The 18,114-nt window shown below is 41.2% G+C and overlaps 1 protein-coding gene across 10 annotated transcripts in view; it reads left to right on the plus strand.

Annotated features, from left to right (window-relative positions):
* The window catches only part of LOC118536961 (uncharacterized), a 101,370-nt gene that overhangs the window by 26,072 nt on the left and 57,184 nt on the right, over positions 1-18,114 (plus strand). The gene's annotated exons all lie outside the window — the stretch shown is intronic.

The following is an 18,114-nucleotide window of genomic DNA, read 5'->3' on the forward strand; positions in this document are numbered from 1 at the left end:
GAGAAGCAGGCTTCCCGTGGAGCAGGGAGCCCAATGCGGGGCTCGATCCCAGGACCTGGAATCATGACCTGAGCCGAAGGCAGACGCTTAACGACTGAGCCACCCAGGCACCCTATCCGTGTAATTTTAAGGCTCAATTATTCCAATCTTATTCCTGAGTACACATAAAATCCTTTTCCAAAGATTTCCCTTCACAGACCTTCTACAACTTTCTTTTGCATTTAAATTTTGTGCTAATTTTTCCCTCTCTACCTAACGAGTCTCATTTCGGGACCGCTTATTTCCTTTTCTGTCATCAAAAATGTATTCTCATTCCTTATAGTTTTCTTACATATCTCCTACTTTCCTACATACAGAGTTACTTTCTTTATCATTTTCCAGACGTCTCAATCATACTTATCAGAATTTCAATTCTTAGAAACCTTAGTCGCCTCTGAAAACTAACATGTAAGAAACTGTGAATTATTACACCAGAATTCTTTAGATTGGCAAATTTGTGAATATATTTCAAAATTTCTAGAAACGTCTTTTGTTTATAGTACAGTCTTTCAGTAAGGCACAAAGCATGTTCACCAAGAGACCCAAGTATCTTTAGTTTCTCGGCAACAAGAAGCCAAAAGCAGACAAAGCTATGTTCAGTAATTGATGCTTAAGTATTTTATCCTATTTGGAAAAGACTTAGATACCCACTGAATTTAACCTAATTTATCATTTAGCATCGCAAAACTTCAAAGTTTTAGGTTACCAGTGATTTTTGAAAGCCATTGAAAGGTTTATCTATAAATGTTTTTATTTATTTAACTTACTTGTTCCTAACAAATTTTCATGAAAACTTCATGAGACAGACAAAATCAACCATTAAGTCCCCTCTGCTGACAGGTCGCAACAAAGATAACATGAATTTAACTAATAAATTCAGGTAGAACAAAAGTTGGTTATCTGTATTATATTTGAAGTTGATAACACTAAAGAGAAGTTGATTTTAATCAAATCAACAACCTTAAATTAGCTTTAATATGGAATATGTTGTACCTGTATCCACTAAAAAAATCAACCTGTTCCCCACTGGTCCATTTTATTTGGGGCTCCCGTGGGGAGGTCTGAAGAGGGTGGTTGAAGTCCAGGGGAGCCCTTGGGCTCCTTCATGTTGACTTGGGAGGTGCTTCAGTTTGACCTCATAAGGAGGGGGCCCAAAAGCTTGGGTGCCTTTTGCTCCTTGATAGTGAGGGTCACGGCAGCAGGATACAATGAGCTAGAGGCACCAAAAATGATACATGAGCTGGCTGTGTGAACAGCTCAGGTGGTGGTGTAGGAACAGGAGGAGGCAGAGGCAAATGCAGCAGGGGTACCCCCCTGGCAAGGCTGGAGGCAGATCTAGAATTACGGACTCACAATTTTTCAAATCTCTGTCTCCTGTCTGGTTGGCTTTCCGCCCCCTGGAAGAGGCAGGGGAGCAGGCAGTGGGTTGGGCCTCAGTTCTGGTGCTTGTGCATAGGGAGCAGGGGTGGATTTAGGATTTCTAGTGTCTGCCTGCCTGCTTCCTCTTCTTCCTCATTGTTCTGACCACTGGGAAGGGAACCCAGTGCCTTAAATTTTGTTCATCTTCATCTCCTGGGGCCCTCAAGCGGTCCCTTCCTGTGATGCATCTTTAGTATGGAGTAACATAAACGTCTGAATGTAAGGAAGGTTATCTCAGATCGTGGGAACTTGGAAAACACTTGGACTAGCTTTTATCCTCTTGAGTTTTAGAATGCCCAGTTTTTACAAGCACTTGCCTTTAAACCGATTAAATAGAGCTCTTTTACAAATTAATTTTAGCAATACCATCTGGAGGTAGAGAAAATATCTCATGTTTATCACACGGATGGACACATACACACGGTCAGGATGCAAACAAAAGTGAGTCTATGTTTCATTAATATTTGTGGAGAGGACATTGAAGACCCAATTTCCAAATATCCCCCCTCTACTGACACAAATCTAATTGTAAGACAGCATTATAATTTATGGATCCCTTAATTGGTGGTTGTCCATTTCCAGTTAGAACATGGCCAGTTTTTGGGCAGAGATACCCAAAGCTGCAGCAACAAACAAACTAGAGGAAGCCCGAGTAGCTCTGTGATCGTAGGTTCCTCGCCAAAAGCCAGGGGCTTCACTGACTGAACCAAACGGCTTGCTAGTTTCTGGCTACTTCGTCTTGTAGCTGGCTTTCTCTAATTGTGTGCCCGAGAAACGAATTCGCACATGTCAAAAGAACCCATTTGGGCCATCTGAGACTCAGGCTATCCTGAAATTTTCCCATCTCAGTAGGCACTTGCAAGTCTAGGCTCCGATGTACTCTGCACACAGCCTCGCAGGGTTTCCTGTGGGTGGTGGTTGGTGTTCCAGGGGTTGTTCCGTCCTTTGAAGCGCAGGTCCCCATTTCTTCTGGTTTCAGTTTTATTTTTAGAGTAAGGCTTGAATAAGATCCTAGGATGTAAATTTTGGTGGATCGAGAGGGTGCTGCTTGTGAGTGTCCCTGCCAAATGGCCGTGATACAGTCTCTTATGTGTCTTGGTTTCTCCCAGTGGGGTCTCAGAGCACCGAGGGGGCTCGGAGCACTCACAGGGATGATCAGTGCTTATGTGTGCGTCCCTGGAGGAGCCAGTTGTTCGTTACCTCATGAGAAGGGAAATTCCTGTGGGACCGCTACGGGGCTCGAGGAATAGTGAGTGGTGAGACACTTCCGCTAGCCTTTCAGTCACCTGGGAGAGCCGTTTGGCCAGAAGGAGCAAGGGTCCCTTCTCTTTGGAGCTGAGTGATTCAGCCTCTCATAATTCTAGCCAGGAAATTTATTCAAGCCTTATATTAATAACTTCAACTCGTATAATGCAAATTAAAACAACCGACCCATCAACTGCCCCCTCTAGGTTATTCCCACTGGTAACCTTTAACATCTTGAATACAAGTCAGGACTGTCAACTCAAACCGAGGAGGTCCCGATAGCAGGAGAACTCACCAGATGCCCCTGTGAGGTGCTGAGAAGTCAGAGGGGCCCAAAGCGCCCACGCTGGTATTGAGGGCTGAGTTTCAGAGGACGCCCCCGGTGTTCTCAGGCAAGTTGCTCTGCTATCCTGCGGACTATGCCAAGAACTGTCAACAAAAAATGAACAAACCTTGTAGAATTTCTTTAAAAACCAAGAGAGGAAGAGAAATTTTTTTTTTTTTTTTTTTGAGACCAAGTGAGGACAGCTGCCTGGGATATACAATCTCCACAAAGAAGATCTTTTCTCTGTGGTTTGAAATGTTTCTTTTAGGTTATTTGTGAATGAAGCCGATGTACAGTGTGTGCTGGGGGCAGAAATAGAGCCCATGCTTTGAAGTCATTCTGACCCCGTAAAAGTTCAAGTATACCTCCCCTGGGGCCCACAAGCATTAAAAGTTGAAAATTTCGTTTATCGCTATAATGGGTTACTTTCTATTGTATCTTTGATCCTTTGGCCTTTACCATAGGAGTCTCTGGAGCCTATGTAAATATTTTATTTTAGAAGGGAGCCAGGCTGTTTAGGTGTAGCAGCTTCTGACCTCCACTCTGAGGCTCTAGTTGCTATGAAAATATAACTTTCAGCGCCTTTGTGGTGCTACTTTTGTCTGCTTGGTTTATCTGGTGCCCCTGGGGCCCCCTTGCTGGTGGTACCTGAGAGGCAGAAAAGCTGAAGTCTCTGTTTTATTCTTAAGTTTTGTCTCATGTTCTTTCTCTGTGATGAGAGCTCATCCAGCCTATCATATGACATTTTGTTGTCATGTCACTTTAGGCCTCTCTTGACTATGACAGTTTCTCAGACTTCCCTTGGTTTGGATGACCTTGACAATTGAGAGGATTACAGGTAAGATATTGGCGTAGACTATCCTTCAGTTGGGGTTTGTCTGCTGTTTTCCTCATGATTAAACTGGTGTTGTGAGTTACGGCAGAAAACCACAGAATGCCATTTTTATCAAGTCAAATCAAGAGTACATAATATGAACGTTAAGTTATGATCGGTGAAGCGGACCTTAGTCTGCTGGGTGTAGTCGTGTTTCTTGGGATTCTCCAAGCGTAAAATTATTCTTTTTACCCCTTTCCACACTCTAAGCTCTGGAGGTCATTAGGAACAGATCACACTTAACTGATGAAGAGGTATGCATACTTTCCATGAGGGGAGAGTATATGTATAAATTGTTTGGAATTCTTCAGCATGGAACATCTATTTATGCTCCTATCTGTCTGTCTGTCTGTCTGTCTATCATCTATCTCATAATGTTCTCCTGGACTTTTAAATAATATATGAATGAGAAGCCAATATTTTCTTATTTGTTTGTTTTTTTTTTTCTTAAATTGTTCCAGTTTTGGCCATTGGGAGCACTGTCAGTTGGCGCCCAGGTCCCTTTGGTATACTCCCATTGTATGGGATTTGCTTTTTTAACAATTCCTTGCTTTCAGGCTCATCTTGCACATTTCCATGTTGCATGTATTCCAGCCTCATCTTTCCTATTTCCACTTCTAATCCTAGAAGCAGCCAATTCTCCAAGGAACACTGTTTCCTACTGTTAGGAGAAGGTATTAGAAACCAGTATCTGTGTACCAGGTGTCCACGTTGCTGTTTGGATGAAGTGGCTGCTAGGCCCTCTCAGCTGACAAAACAAAGAAATAGATGTGTGCATATTAACTCATATATATGCGCATTTCTATACAAATGTCTATACGTAAGCATCCATCTCGATATTAACCCTAATATGAATACACGCTGATGCCTCCAACTCTAATTTGTTACTGCGTGGATTATTTTCGCCTCTGCCCCTCATTATCTGCAACCTCCCACTCTAGTAGGGAGAAATCTGGCCCCCATTACCCACCATCCATTCAATGAATCGTCCGGTTCCGGTACACATGCATAATGGTATCAGTTTTCTTACACTGTACATCCATAGGCAACAAATTTCTCCACTAGAGCACGTTGCATGTGTAATTTTTTTCTTTTTAGCCTTATAGACTTCCTTCATTTCCAAAGGTACTTAGGTCAGCCCTGTTTCCCTCCCTGTCTTAGTGTAGTTTTTCTATACGTGACTGTGGTAAGATTCCCTAATTACATTCTGCATTTCATCCTGATATCCCCTGACATCCTTAATAATATGTGTCAATTGTGCATACATGAAGTTTCAGTTTTTGTGCAGTAAATTACTGTGGATAATGACAAATGCATAGTGTCAAGTAAGCACCATTACATTATCGCACGGCGCTAAAAGAGCACCTGTCCTTTACCTATTCCTATTTACCACTCCGCTCTCTCTACTTTTGCCTTTTCCACAATTTTTTTTAAATAATTGGCTCACACAGAGAATACACACACACACACACACACACACACATATGTGTGTGTGTGTGTGTGTGTGTGTGTATATATATATATATATATATATATATACACATATATATATGCCATTCCGGACTGCCTTCTTAAACTTAGCAATAGGAATTTAGGACTCATCCGTATCTCTCTGTGGCTTGAAAGATCATTCCTTTCTTTTGTCAAATAGTATTCCATGGTATGGATGCACCAAGGTCATTTATTCATTCATCTGTTGATGCACATCTTGGTTGCTCCCTGTTTGGCAATCATGAATAAAGGTGCTATAGGGGCGCCTGGGTGGCTCAGTTGGTTAAGCGACTGCCTTCGGCTCAGGTCATGATCCTGGAGTCCCGGGATCGAGTCCCGCATCGGGCTCCCTGCTCAGCGGGGAGTCTGCTTCTCCCTCTGACCCTCCCCCCTCTCATGCTCTCTGTATCTCCTTCTCTCTCTCAAATAAATAAATAAAATCTTTAAAAAAAAATAATAAAAAAAATAAATAAAATAAAGGTGCTATAGACATTGGTGTGTAGGACTGTGTGCGGACTGACAATGTTGGACTTTGCTGCCGCCCTGTGATCCTGGAAAACAGTGAAGGTTAAGAGATCTCCATAGTCTGTGTTCTAGGAAAGTGCTTACTGCAAGGAGGCTTCCTTCGCCATATGACTCAGGTGAGATTGACAGGTGCCCCCTTGTTTGCTGTGACAAAACCAGACACGGTCCCTCCAAACTCCCATTCCTCAGCTCATAAATGATCAGCTGAACTACTTGTGTTTACTGAACACCTGGAGCAAAATACTTGTTAATCAGGCTCTGCTTAAGGTTCTGTCCTTTCCCTGGGTTTCTGAACTTTGACCCCCGGCAGTTGGAGCCAGGGCACAGCCCTTCTGAGAGTAGGCTGGCTTCAGGATGAAGCATTCCTTCATTCGCTGCCTGTTCACACCACCCTTTCATTCCATTTCTCCACCCTGGGTTCTCTGTGTCCTCTCTAGAAAGGAAAGAGCCTTTTGGCCTAACTCTTGGGATGCTTGCTGATCTTATGGCCAGAGTATTCGCTCTGTTATAAGAGTGCCTCTCCCCACCCCTTTTCCTTACCACGATCCCTTGAAGAGTGTTCTCCTTACTAATTCTGGATTTGTACTTTATTTGACTGGAGATAAGTTTCCATTTATATTTTCAAATTCTGGAACTATCTTGCCTTTTTTTTAAATTTTTTTTTTATTTTTTTTAAAGATTTTATTTATTTATTTGAGAGAGAGAATGAGATAGAGAGAGCATGAGAGTGGGGAGGGTCAGAGGGAGAAGCAGACTCCCTGCTGAGCAGGAAGCCCGATGCGGGACTCGATCCCGGGACTCCAGGATCATGACTTGAGCCGAAGGCAGTCGCTTAACCAACTGAGCCACCCAGGCGCCCTATCTTGCCTTTTTTATTAACTATGTCATCTAACACCAATTAAAGCAACAAATATGTGACTACCATATAAAATAAGACCCCAGGATTAACACTTTGTTGCATGCACAGTTACCTCACAGAATATGTGTTTGGAGGGCCAGGGACAGGAGTTTATTTTTGCTTTTGCTTTCCTTAAAAAAAGAACCCCACAGCAGTGCAAGTAGGGTCAGGAAGGGAAGGGGGGAAAGGATTCTTTAGGACAAAATGTCCAAGGCTCTCTAATCACAATCAAATCCACGGATAGTGGGTTTAGGGGGGAAAAAAAGATGAAGGGGATGCTGCTCAGGCCCATTTGTCATCAATCGCAAAAAGACTTCCTTTACAAAAGCCCCAAATGGTGACATATGAAGGTCAAGCTAACTTACACAAGCAATCATAACGTGTGTCCCTCAAGCTTTTGACCATGTTTGCCACTTAAATATACATACAGGAATTGGGCTCCTCTTCTCATTCCTGTCCTTTCAGATCTCCACCGTGTGGTCAAACTGGGTGGGCTCTCCCTGTCTTCTGCCACATTTGGCCTCCAACATTCGAACAGCGTTTTCACCACCTCCAGATGCTGCTTCTGCTTGCCTGGCTGGCCTTAGCTGTCGGCCTTTGCTTTACACATTCTGGGGCTCCGGTTTTTTTTAAGTTTGTAAAAAGATTTATTTATTTATTTATTTATTCATTCATTCATTCATTCATTCATTTATTTATTTATTTATTTGAGAGCGAGAGCAGGAGCCAGCCAGCAGGGGGAGAGACAGAGACAGAGGGAACAGGGGAGAAGCAGACTCCCCACTGAGTGTTGCTCCTTTATTTTTTAAATTAAAGATGCTATGTATTTGAGAGAGAGCAGAGCAAGAGAGAGAGAGAGAGAGAGAGACAGGGAGAGAGAGAGAGGGAGAGCACAAGCAGGGAGGAGGGGCAGAGGGAGAGGGAGAAGCAGACTCCCCGCTCAGCAGGGAGCCCGATGCGGGGCTGGATCCCAGGATCCTGGGATCATGACCTGAGCTGAAATCAAGTGTCTGGAGCTTAACTAACTGAGCCACCCAGGCGCCCCTCTCAGGTTCTGTTTTTAGCTGCATAGAAGTTTATAATTGTTGTAACTTCCCTATGACTGACCTTTTTTCATTATAAAACATTTTCCTTTATTTGTAGTAATATTTTTTGTTTTAAAGTCTTTTTTCCTGGGGCGCCTGGGTGGCTGAGTCCGTTAAGCTTCTGCCTTCGGCTCGGGTCATGATCCCAGGGTCCTGGGATCGAGCCCCACATTGGGCTTGTCTGCTCAGCGGGGAGCCTGCTTCTCCCTGTCCCTCTGCCTATGCTCCCCCTGCTTGTGCTCTCTCTCTCTCTCTCTTTGTCTGTCAAATAAATAGATAAAATCTTAAAAAAAAAAAAAAAAAGAGTCTTTTGTCCTGATATTAGCATAGCCACCATAGCTTTTTAGGATTGCTGCTTGCATGATATAGGCTTTTCCATCCTTTTTCTTTTAACCTATTTGTACCTTCAAATCTAAACTGTGTCTCTTGTAGATAGCATATGGCTGGATCTCTCTTTTTTTATCCAATCTGACAATCTCTGAGGCTTGCGTGGATTGTCTAGTCCGCTCACATCTGATGTTATTATTGATGTAGACGAATGTCTGCATTTTGCCTTTGGTTTCCTATATGTCTCAAGACCTTTTTGTTTCTTTATTCCCGCTTTAATATTGCTGCTTAATTCCTGTTTCTTTATTCCTGCTTGGTTTTTCCTGAAGCAAATATTTTCTAGTGTTATTTCATTATTTTTAAAGTTACTTATTAGTGCTCTCTTTAGGCCATACCATAGCGTTTTAACTTATCAGAATCTACTCCAGGTTTATATTAATTCCTGGGATATATTGAAATGTTACTCTTATGAAGCTCTATTCCCTCTTTCACCTTTTCGTGATATTATTGTTACACATATTTAATACATGCTTGTTACATACCCAACCGTTTATTGTTATAATAATTTATATAAGCAATGTATGAATGTACGTCTCCTAAAAGAAGTTGAGAACAGTGAGCAAGTACATATTTACAGTAATTAAACCCTGTGTAGTTCTATTCATTTCTTCCTGTGGGTTTGAACTACCATCTTATGTCATTTCTTTACAAATACAGCTCTGCTCCCACTAACCTCCTTTGTGCTGTTATTGTCAAATGTATTACATTTCTGATACATTAGATGCCCAGCCAGCCGATTATATACATATTGACTTATAAAACTGCTTTTTTATATTTTTTTAATTAAAAAATTTTTTAAAGATTTTATTTATTTATTTGAGAGAGAGAGAGAGCATGATTGGCGAGAGGGAGAAGCAGGCTCCCTGCTGAGCAGGGAGCCCTACACAGGGCTGGATCCCAGGACTCCCGGATCATGACCTGGGCTGAACACAGACGCTTAACCCACTGAGCCACCCTGGCGCCCCTAAAAGCGCTTTTTAAAACAGAGAAGAAAAAATGTGCATTTATACTTTGTTTAATAAGTACATAATTACCTTTAACAGTGTTTTTTGTTTTTTAAAAATGGGTATTTAAATTTACATCTAGGTTTGCTTCCTTTTGGCCTGAAGAAATTCTTTTCCTATTCCTTACAAATAGGTCTGCCAGCAGTTGAATTCTCTCAGCTTTCGTTTATCTGGGAGTTGTTATTTTGCTTTTGTTTTTGACAGGTAGTTTTGCGGGATAGAAGACTTTTAGTTGACTTTTTTTTCCTCCCGTTTAGCACTTTGAATATATCATCCCCCTGTTTCTGGACTCCATTTAAATTTTTTTTCCTAATAAGACATCTGCTGTTAATCTTAATGGGTTTACCTTGTAAGTGATGATTTCCCTTGCTGCTCTCAAGGTTTTCTCTTTGACTTTGGCCTGCAGCATTTTTACTATGATGTGTCAGGGTATGGATCTCTTCATATGTGTAGTACTTGGCATTCTTTGACCTTCCTGCCTGTGTAGATTAACATTTTTAGAAAATTTTAGTCATTCTTTCTTTTTTTTTTTTTTTTTTTTTGGCCTGGTGAACTGGAACCCCACTCTGCCTGTAAGATAATAACATTTGCACAGAGCTTTACGGATGTTGAAGCACTTCCGTATGCATGACTTGATCCTCACGAATACCCTCTTAGCTTATTTTTTAGTTATCACTTACTTTTATTTTTTTATTTTATTATGTTATGTTAATCACCATACATTACATCATTAGTTTTTGATGTGGTGTTCCATGATTCATTGTTTGCATATAACACCCAGTGCTCCATTCAATACGTGCCCTCTTTAATACCCATCACCAGGCTAACCCATCCCCCCACCCCCCTCCCCTCTAGAACCCTCAGCTGGTTTCTCAGAGTCCATAGTCTCTCATGGTTCATCTCCCCTTCCGATTTCCTCCCCTTCATTATTCCCTTCCTACTATCTTCTTTTTTTTTTTTAATGTATAATGTATTATTTGTTTCAGAGGTACAGGTCTGTGATTCACTTTTTCTACTCCTTTTTTTGGCCTCTTCTTTTGGTAATCTTATTACTTGTAGGTTGCTGCCTTTAAAGGGATCTCACATTTTTGGGCACTCTGTTCATTTTACTTCACTCTTTTTTCTCTCTGTTCTTAGCATTGTGTAATCTCTGTTTTCCTCAATTTTGTGTTTTCTTCTGCCAACTCCCATCTGTAACTGAGCCCCTGTAGTAAACCTTTTGTTTGGTCAATGTCGTTTTTAACTCCAAATTATCCACTGGGTTCTTTTTATAACTTGTATCTCTTTAATGGATGGTCTCTGTTTCATGAGAAATGTCATGGTAGCTTCTTTTACTTCTTTAAGCATGATTTCCTTTAATTCTCGGAACATATTAACATTGGTGGATTTGAAGACTTTTCTCTATTAAATCCAACATACCGGCCCTTTCGCAGGCAGTTTCTATTGCTTGTCTTTGTTCCTGTAGATGAGTCACACGTTCCTGCTTCTCTGAATATCCCCGATTTTTTTTTTTTAATTGGGCACTTAGGTAGTATATCGTAGCACTCTGGATTCGGGTCCCGTTTCTACCCCCCCCTTCCCTGGGGCTTGTCTTTGTTGTTATTTGCTTATTTAATTGTCTAGTGACGTGGCTATTTTAGTTAAGTCTGTTTACCCCAAAGTATGAAGCCTGCATTGGTTACTCCCCAGTCAGTGCAGACTTGGGTGTACGTACACACAGTCACTCGCAATGACAGGAGTTTTCGCAGGGCTCTCCTTGTCTCCTCCTCTGATCTCTCTGCTAAGCTGTCTACCGCATTTGTTGTGACACTCACCTGTTAGGCTCCACTAATTGCCAATGTATTTTTTAATTGTTTTCAACAATGCCCTGGTTGCATAAATTGTGCCACACTCTGATCCGATTCAATGCAGGTGGGAATATTCTTTAGCTGCCTCTGAGTTTTATTCAGACCCCGAGAGGCCTCTTCTTAGCTGCCTCTGTCCCTGGTTGTCTTGGTGAAATAGTAGGCCTGTGGTTTTGTTCCTTGTTTTTCATTTGGAGGAGCCGTTATTTTCAAGAGCTCTCTTAGGCTTCAGTTTTCCCACACTCTGTTTCAAATAAACAGAGAGCTTGGGGGGAGAGCTTAGGAGCTCTCTTTCTTCTGGGCTGCTTCTCCTCCTTGGGAAAGATTTTTGAGCCCCTCTTCTGGCCTCTGGGTGGGGCAGTAGCGGGTGGGGGGACTTCTAGGCTTACTGCTTCTATTTGGAGCCTCTGTCCTGTGGTCAGACTGGGGCAAGGGCAACCAGGACTGCAGTATTCCCAGCCCGCCGTGGCTGGTGTAAGCCCTCAGTCCTCTGAGTGGGGGCTGATTGGAGAAAGCAAGCCCCTGACCTCTTGGCCTCACTGATTAAGAATTTAACCTCTTCAGTTTGGAACGGGAGGATGGCAAATACTGGTGGCCTGCCCTTACTGGTGAGCTATGGGTAACTAATAGTTGGGAGCTGAGGGGAGAGGGAGCCCCGTCTTCCTGGCGATACCTATCTGGAGGGCTCTAACATCACACTGAGCTGGAGAGGTAGGAGGGAGGGAGCAGATCATGGTTCGAATGCCAGACTCTCACTGTTCTTACCTAGGTTAGTAGATTTTTGTTTTCTGAGGAAGGGTTTCCTTATTTGCCGTATGTTCTTAGGACAATTTGCAGAGACATTTAATAGTTATTTTTAAGATAGTTTTTACCTTTCGCTTGTTTCTCTGGGGAGTGTGTCTGTGAAGTTTCTTAAGCTGTCATCTTCTAGGTGGAACTCTCTTACCTCTTACCTTTGATCATGGTTTCTTTTATCATACAGATAGTCCAGCCTGAATAGTTTTACATGTTCCACCTTTTGTATTGTTTGAAGAAGGCCTTTCCTACCCAATAGTATAAAAACAACCTGAATTTTTCTTCTAACGCCCTTAAGGTTTTCTTTTTCATGGTAAGCACATTTAATCAATTGGGATGTTTTTGTATGTGCATGAATGTTTTGTTACAAGATATATATATATATATATATATATATATTTTTTTTTTTTTTTTCTTTTAGAGAGGGAGGGTAGGGTGGGGTGGGGCAGGGAGAGAGAATCTTAAGCAGGCTCCACACCCAGCGTGGAACCCGACGTGGGGCTTGATCTCACAACCCTGATATCATGACCTGAGCTGAAATCTGGAGTTGGACGCTTAACCAACTGATAGAAATATAAAGAACGTTTATATTTTTCTCAGTGGATAGCCACAAATGTCTCAATTGCAGCCTGTCTCCATGGACTTGAAATGGCAGCCTTACTATGAATTAAATTCTCATATATGCCTGGAAGATTCGGTTACACTGACCTATTGGTCTATTTCTGCATCAGTATCCCACTGTTTTAATGACTGTGCCATCCATTTTCTAAATTGAGATTTATTTTTGTCAGGTTTTGGCATCAGGGTTATGCTAAACTAGAAAAATAATTTAGGTGGCCTTCACATTGTTTAGTGCAATGAGACAATTGATATAATGTGGTAATTATCTGTCTAATAATCAGCTGTACTATAATTAGCTGTGGTAATGTATAGTTTCTTTTTAGGAGCCTTTGTTTTCTTTACTAATTTCAGTCTATTGATTACTGCTGCATTCAGGTTTCTTTTCCTTAGGCCAATTGCAATAATTCTGTTATTAGAATTTACTGGTATCAATTTGTACAAACGTTCTTAAAATTTTTTAAGTAACTGCAAAATCTCCCTTCTAATTCCTGATAGTGTTCAGTTATATCTCTGCTCTTATTTTTCATCACGTTTGCCAGACGTGTTTCAATTGGGTTGTCTTTTCAAAGAACCAGATAGTGGTTGAATAGATTGCTATTTTATTTTTATTAATTTCTGTTTTATGTGTCTTAATGCCCTCCTCTTTGTAGTTATTTTGTTGGTGTTCGTCGAGCTTCCTGATTTGAATGTTTTCACGTATATTCAGTCTTTCTTTGTAGTGAATGTGTTTCAGGCTGCGAAGTTTACTCTGGGTACTCTTGGTATTAACTTGCACAGGATTTGTTGGTTGTGTTTTACTATGGTTTATGTACTTTTACATTTTAAAAAATTTGAGTATAATTGAGACACGATATTACATTAGTTTCAGGTGTACAACATAGCGACTCAACAAGTTCAAACCTCATGTTGTGCTCGCCACACGTGTAGCTCCCACCTGTCGCCATACAACGCTATTGCGATATCATTGACGAGATTCCCAATGCTGTATCTTTTATTCCCGTGACTTATGCGTTCCATAACTGGAAGCCTGTGGTGTATTTTTAGTGTGTAACTGCTGCTTTGGATTTCTCCTGACCTGAGAATTTTCTTGGAAAGGCATTTGCGTCTGTTCAGGTACATAGTCCTTCTTCTTGCAATTAAATCGATCTTTTGTTGTTGGTTTTTTATTGTACTGTAATGTATGGAATGCCTGCTTTTTGACATCCATTAAGGTTTCTTTTATGATCTAATACATATTTAGTTTGTATTTTCTTCTCTATTTGAATAAGAAGCATATTAATTTTCTTATTCAAATTTTCTGCATTTAAATTTTGTTTCTGCCTGACCTGTCACTTTCTGAGACCTCTGTTAAAGGTTCCACTGGGAGAGTGGCTCGAATTCATCCCTCAGCTGACTAAATTTTATGTGCAGATGCATATCGATTGATTGGTTCTTTTTTATCTAACATCAGTTGGAAGTATTTGTTGGCTTTGGGAAATGGGAGAAATGTATTCAGTGGTAGTGTGAGAGAGGTAATTTTCTAAATTCCTTTTATGATTCTACTTCTGACAGCTTGTATTGAATGTAATACAGTACATATATACCTATGAAAACGTACTAGCAGATTGCTACCCCTGATAAGTTAGGGCTGGGGGACGACCTTTGCTTCCTTTTATATAAAACCACTCTATTTGAATTCTTTTAAAACATGCATGTTTATAAGAATAATATAATAATATATATGATAATAATGTAATATAATGTAATAATAAAAATAATATTTAAAAAGGAAAGGAAAAGAGAAGCCATTCCTGAATGATGTGAGGAACTCCATAGATGATTTGCCAGAGGAAAAAATATCAAACTTGCGAACATTCTAAAACAATCCTTTCAAGTCTCTAGCAACTGTTCAAAGGGTATATAGCAAGTGGAGAAACATTAGTTCATGCAAATGTACTGAATGTCGGTAAGAACCATGAGAGACTGTGGCATTTGAGCCACACATTTTCTCTTCACCTCCTCCCCCTGGCTCAGTATGATGGAAGATCTACTCCGGGTAGCTACAGCTAAGAAGGTGGAGCTCCTTCTCCTGCCCACCCCCTCCCGTGCCCCGCCCCCCGCCCCCCAAGTCCAGAGCTACCGGTTCTCTGAGGGAGAGGCGGGCTGCCAGAATTTCTTCTCATTCTCAGCCCTACGTTTCAGAAATTCTATTCCAGGCAAGCGCAGGTGAGAGATCTGCTGCTCCCTTACCCCACCTGGCCCCGATTCATAGGACAAAGATAGACTCCAGGTGTGACAGGCTGAGACTAAGGGGCCCTAATCACCCTTGCCCCAGCTCGCTGATGAGACAGAATTGCCGCACCGGGAAAGTAAAGCTGACAAGATGGAGAGCTACTAGACTGGCCTAGAGTGTTGTTTGTACAGCAGGGGTATCCCTCTGAGGGAAGAGAGCCACCGTCCCCACTGCTGGTTCTGGAGCGGCAGGAGGGCTGCCCAAGGGGAAAGGCAGGCTCTAACTAGAGACACCTCTGGAGCTCTCTCTAAGGGAGACTGTCCTGAAGGGGACTGAGTTCATTTGGAAAAGCATGGGAAAGTGCAGGCCTAAGGGTACTGTTGATGAGAATGGAGATCTTGGGAGTGAGCTTTTTAAGAGGGGGCTGGGAGCTCTGAACGTAACAAGCCAAACGGTAGGGCATTTGGAATTTTGACAGAGCGAAGGAGGGAAAGCGATACCTAAGAAGAGTCTTCCTAGAGTTGGAGCCGGCATCAAAGAGTGACCTGAAAGATTACCCCTGCAAAGGGTCCCAAAGTTAAGAGGAACTGCCTGTGGATCCGTTTATTGCCCAGGGAGGGCATTGTCAATAAAAGGAAAGCCATCAGCTGGAAATTAATGGAGGCTAAGAGCTGGAATTGAAACCAGTCGAGGCAGTCTGTGCAGAAGCTTAATGAAACTCTCAGGAAAAGAGACTGTGAAAAGCCTCCTGGCCCAAACCACAGTTACCCATGAGGGAGAAGGGGAGTCAGGGAGACTGTGTGCATGCCCAAGGTCGTGCCCTTTCAGTGGTGACATCAGAAGCTGCACATTGCAGGGAAATAGACTTCACTAATCTGGTCCAGCCACATCACTACACAAATAAATGGGCAAAACAGCAAGTCCAGAGCAACTACCATATTGTAGCAACACCAGAGCTGCTACGATATAGTACCTAAATCCCCCAGTTTTCACCAAAAATTGTAAGACCCAGAAAGAAATAGGGAAGTGTGACCTATGCACTGGGTAAAAGACAAATCAGGCAACAAAAACTGCTTGTGGGAGGACCCAGAATTGGATCTAGCAGAAAGAGACCTCAAAGCACGTATAACAAATCTGGCCCAATAACTAAGGGAAACTATGCTTAAAGGAATAAAGGAAGGCGTGATGACGATGTCTCCAAATAGAGACTATCCAGAAAGATAAATTCTAAAATGAAACCAAATGGGGGAACTTCTGGATTTGAAGAGGATAATGACTGAAATGAAAAATTCGCCAGAGGGCCTCAAGAGTAAATTTGTTTTGGCAGAAGTAAGAAAGTGAACTTGAAGAGAGATTGGTAGAGGTCAGGCAGTCCTAAAATCAGAGAAAAACAAGTATAAAGAAAAATTAATAGAGCCTTGGAGAAATGCACATTCCACATTACATGTCCATCAAACATATGAACATACATGCAATGGGGTATACTAGAAGAGAGTAGACCAATAAAGGAGCGTAAAAAATATTCAAAGAACGCGTGGCTGAGAATTGCCTAAATTTGGTGAAAACTAATATGGGCATCTAAGAAGCTAAATGTATTCTAAGTAGGAAAAATCCATAAGGGATTCATACCCAGATTATGTACCACATCAGAGGAAAGTTTTTGAAAACCAAACACAAACCCTTGAAAGCGGCAAGACAAAAATGACTCCTACAAAGGACCTGCAATAAGATTAGCCGATTAGCAGAAAATTCCTCATCAGAAATAGTGGAGGGCAGAAGGCGTTGTGCCGATATACTCAAAGTGCTGAAAGGAAAAAACAATCTTGAACCAAGAAACGTATACATATATATTTTATATATATACAAATATAAATATATATTTATAAAGAGAGCGAGAGCTACTTTCTGCGAATGAAGCTTAAATATATTCCAGATAAATAAAAATTGAGAGAATTTGTTGCTAGCCGAGCCACCTTACAAAAAATACGAAAGGAAGTCCTTCAGGTGGAAAGTAAATGACACTAGAGAGTAACTTGAATTTGCGTGAAGAAAAGTGTCAGTAAAGGTAATGGCGTAGGCAATAATAAATGATAGTATAAATTAAATAGATCTTCCTGCTCTGAAAAGACTTTTAAAAAGAATTGCATGAGAGAATCTATATAAAATTTTATTTATAGGCTAATAGCATACAGCTATGCAATTGACAATAAAAACACGAAGGATGTGGGTGAGAGCAAAGCTATATGGGAGTAAGATAATAACACCAGATGTTAACTTGAATCCAGAGGAGCAAGCAAAGAGAACCAGAAATGGAAAATAAAACAAACTGTATAAACATAGACTCACACTCCTTCTCTCAGCTTTTAAAAAGTACATTTCTTTCTTTTAAGTTTATTGAAATATATTTGACATATAACATGATGTAAGTTTACGGTGGACAACATGTGGATTCTATACATTTATTTATAACCATATGATTGCCATTGTAGTGTTAGTTAATACCGCTATCATGTCACATAATCTCTCAGCTTTTTTTTAAAGTCATAAAAATTACATAAGTAATGATTATACATGGGCAGAAAGGCACTTCCAGTGACTGGTCCCTCTGGCTCAGTAGAGTGAGTAGGCACAAACACCCAGCTCTCAGTTTTTCCCTGTTAAGGGCTGGACTGTGTATCTAACAGCCTAACTTTCCCGGCTGTACGCTTAAGGTCCAGTCTTCCAATTAGCCTGCATTAGGCATCGGAAGAGACAAAACTCTGTTAGAACTAATAAATTCAGCAAAGTTGTAGGATACAAAATCAATGTACAAAAATCAGTTACGTTCCTATACACTAACAATGAAGTATGAGAGCAAGAATTTAAGAAAACAGTCCCATTTACAGTATCACCAAAGGCAATAAAATCCTTAGGAATAAATGTGACCAAGGAGGTGAAAGAGCTGTATGCTGAAAAGTATGAAACACTGATGAAAAACTTGAAGAAGACACAAATAAATGGAAAGATGTCTTTGTTTTGCGTGGCCCTGGTGAACCTGTGAATGCCGATAAAGATTCCCAGCCCCACCCTTGACCTGTGAAATAGGATTTCTGCTGATGGGCCCAGAAAAGTGTTTTTAGAAGCTCCACATGAGTCCTAATGCAGCTAGTCCAAGGGCTTGCATTTGAGAACTACTGGACTTTTTTCTCATTTTTGCCTGTCTATATCTTGTCTCTGGCTTAGATTATAGCACTTGTAACACTTGATTATATCTGTTTACTACTTTGTATTTCCAGTATTATTCTGATAAGCTTCTTGCCTGGAGACATAGTAGGAACCTAAACATTCTCACGTGGTGTCTGCCTTTCCTT

The sequence above is a fragment of the Halichoerus grypus genome, chromosome X, assembly GCF_964656455.1.
Source record: "Halichoerus grypus chromosome X, mHalGry1.hap1.1, whole genome shotgun sequence".
Lineage (NCBI taxonomy): Eukaryota > Metazoa > Chordata > Mammalia > Carnivora > Phocidae > Halichoerus > Halichoerus grypus.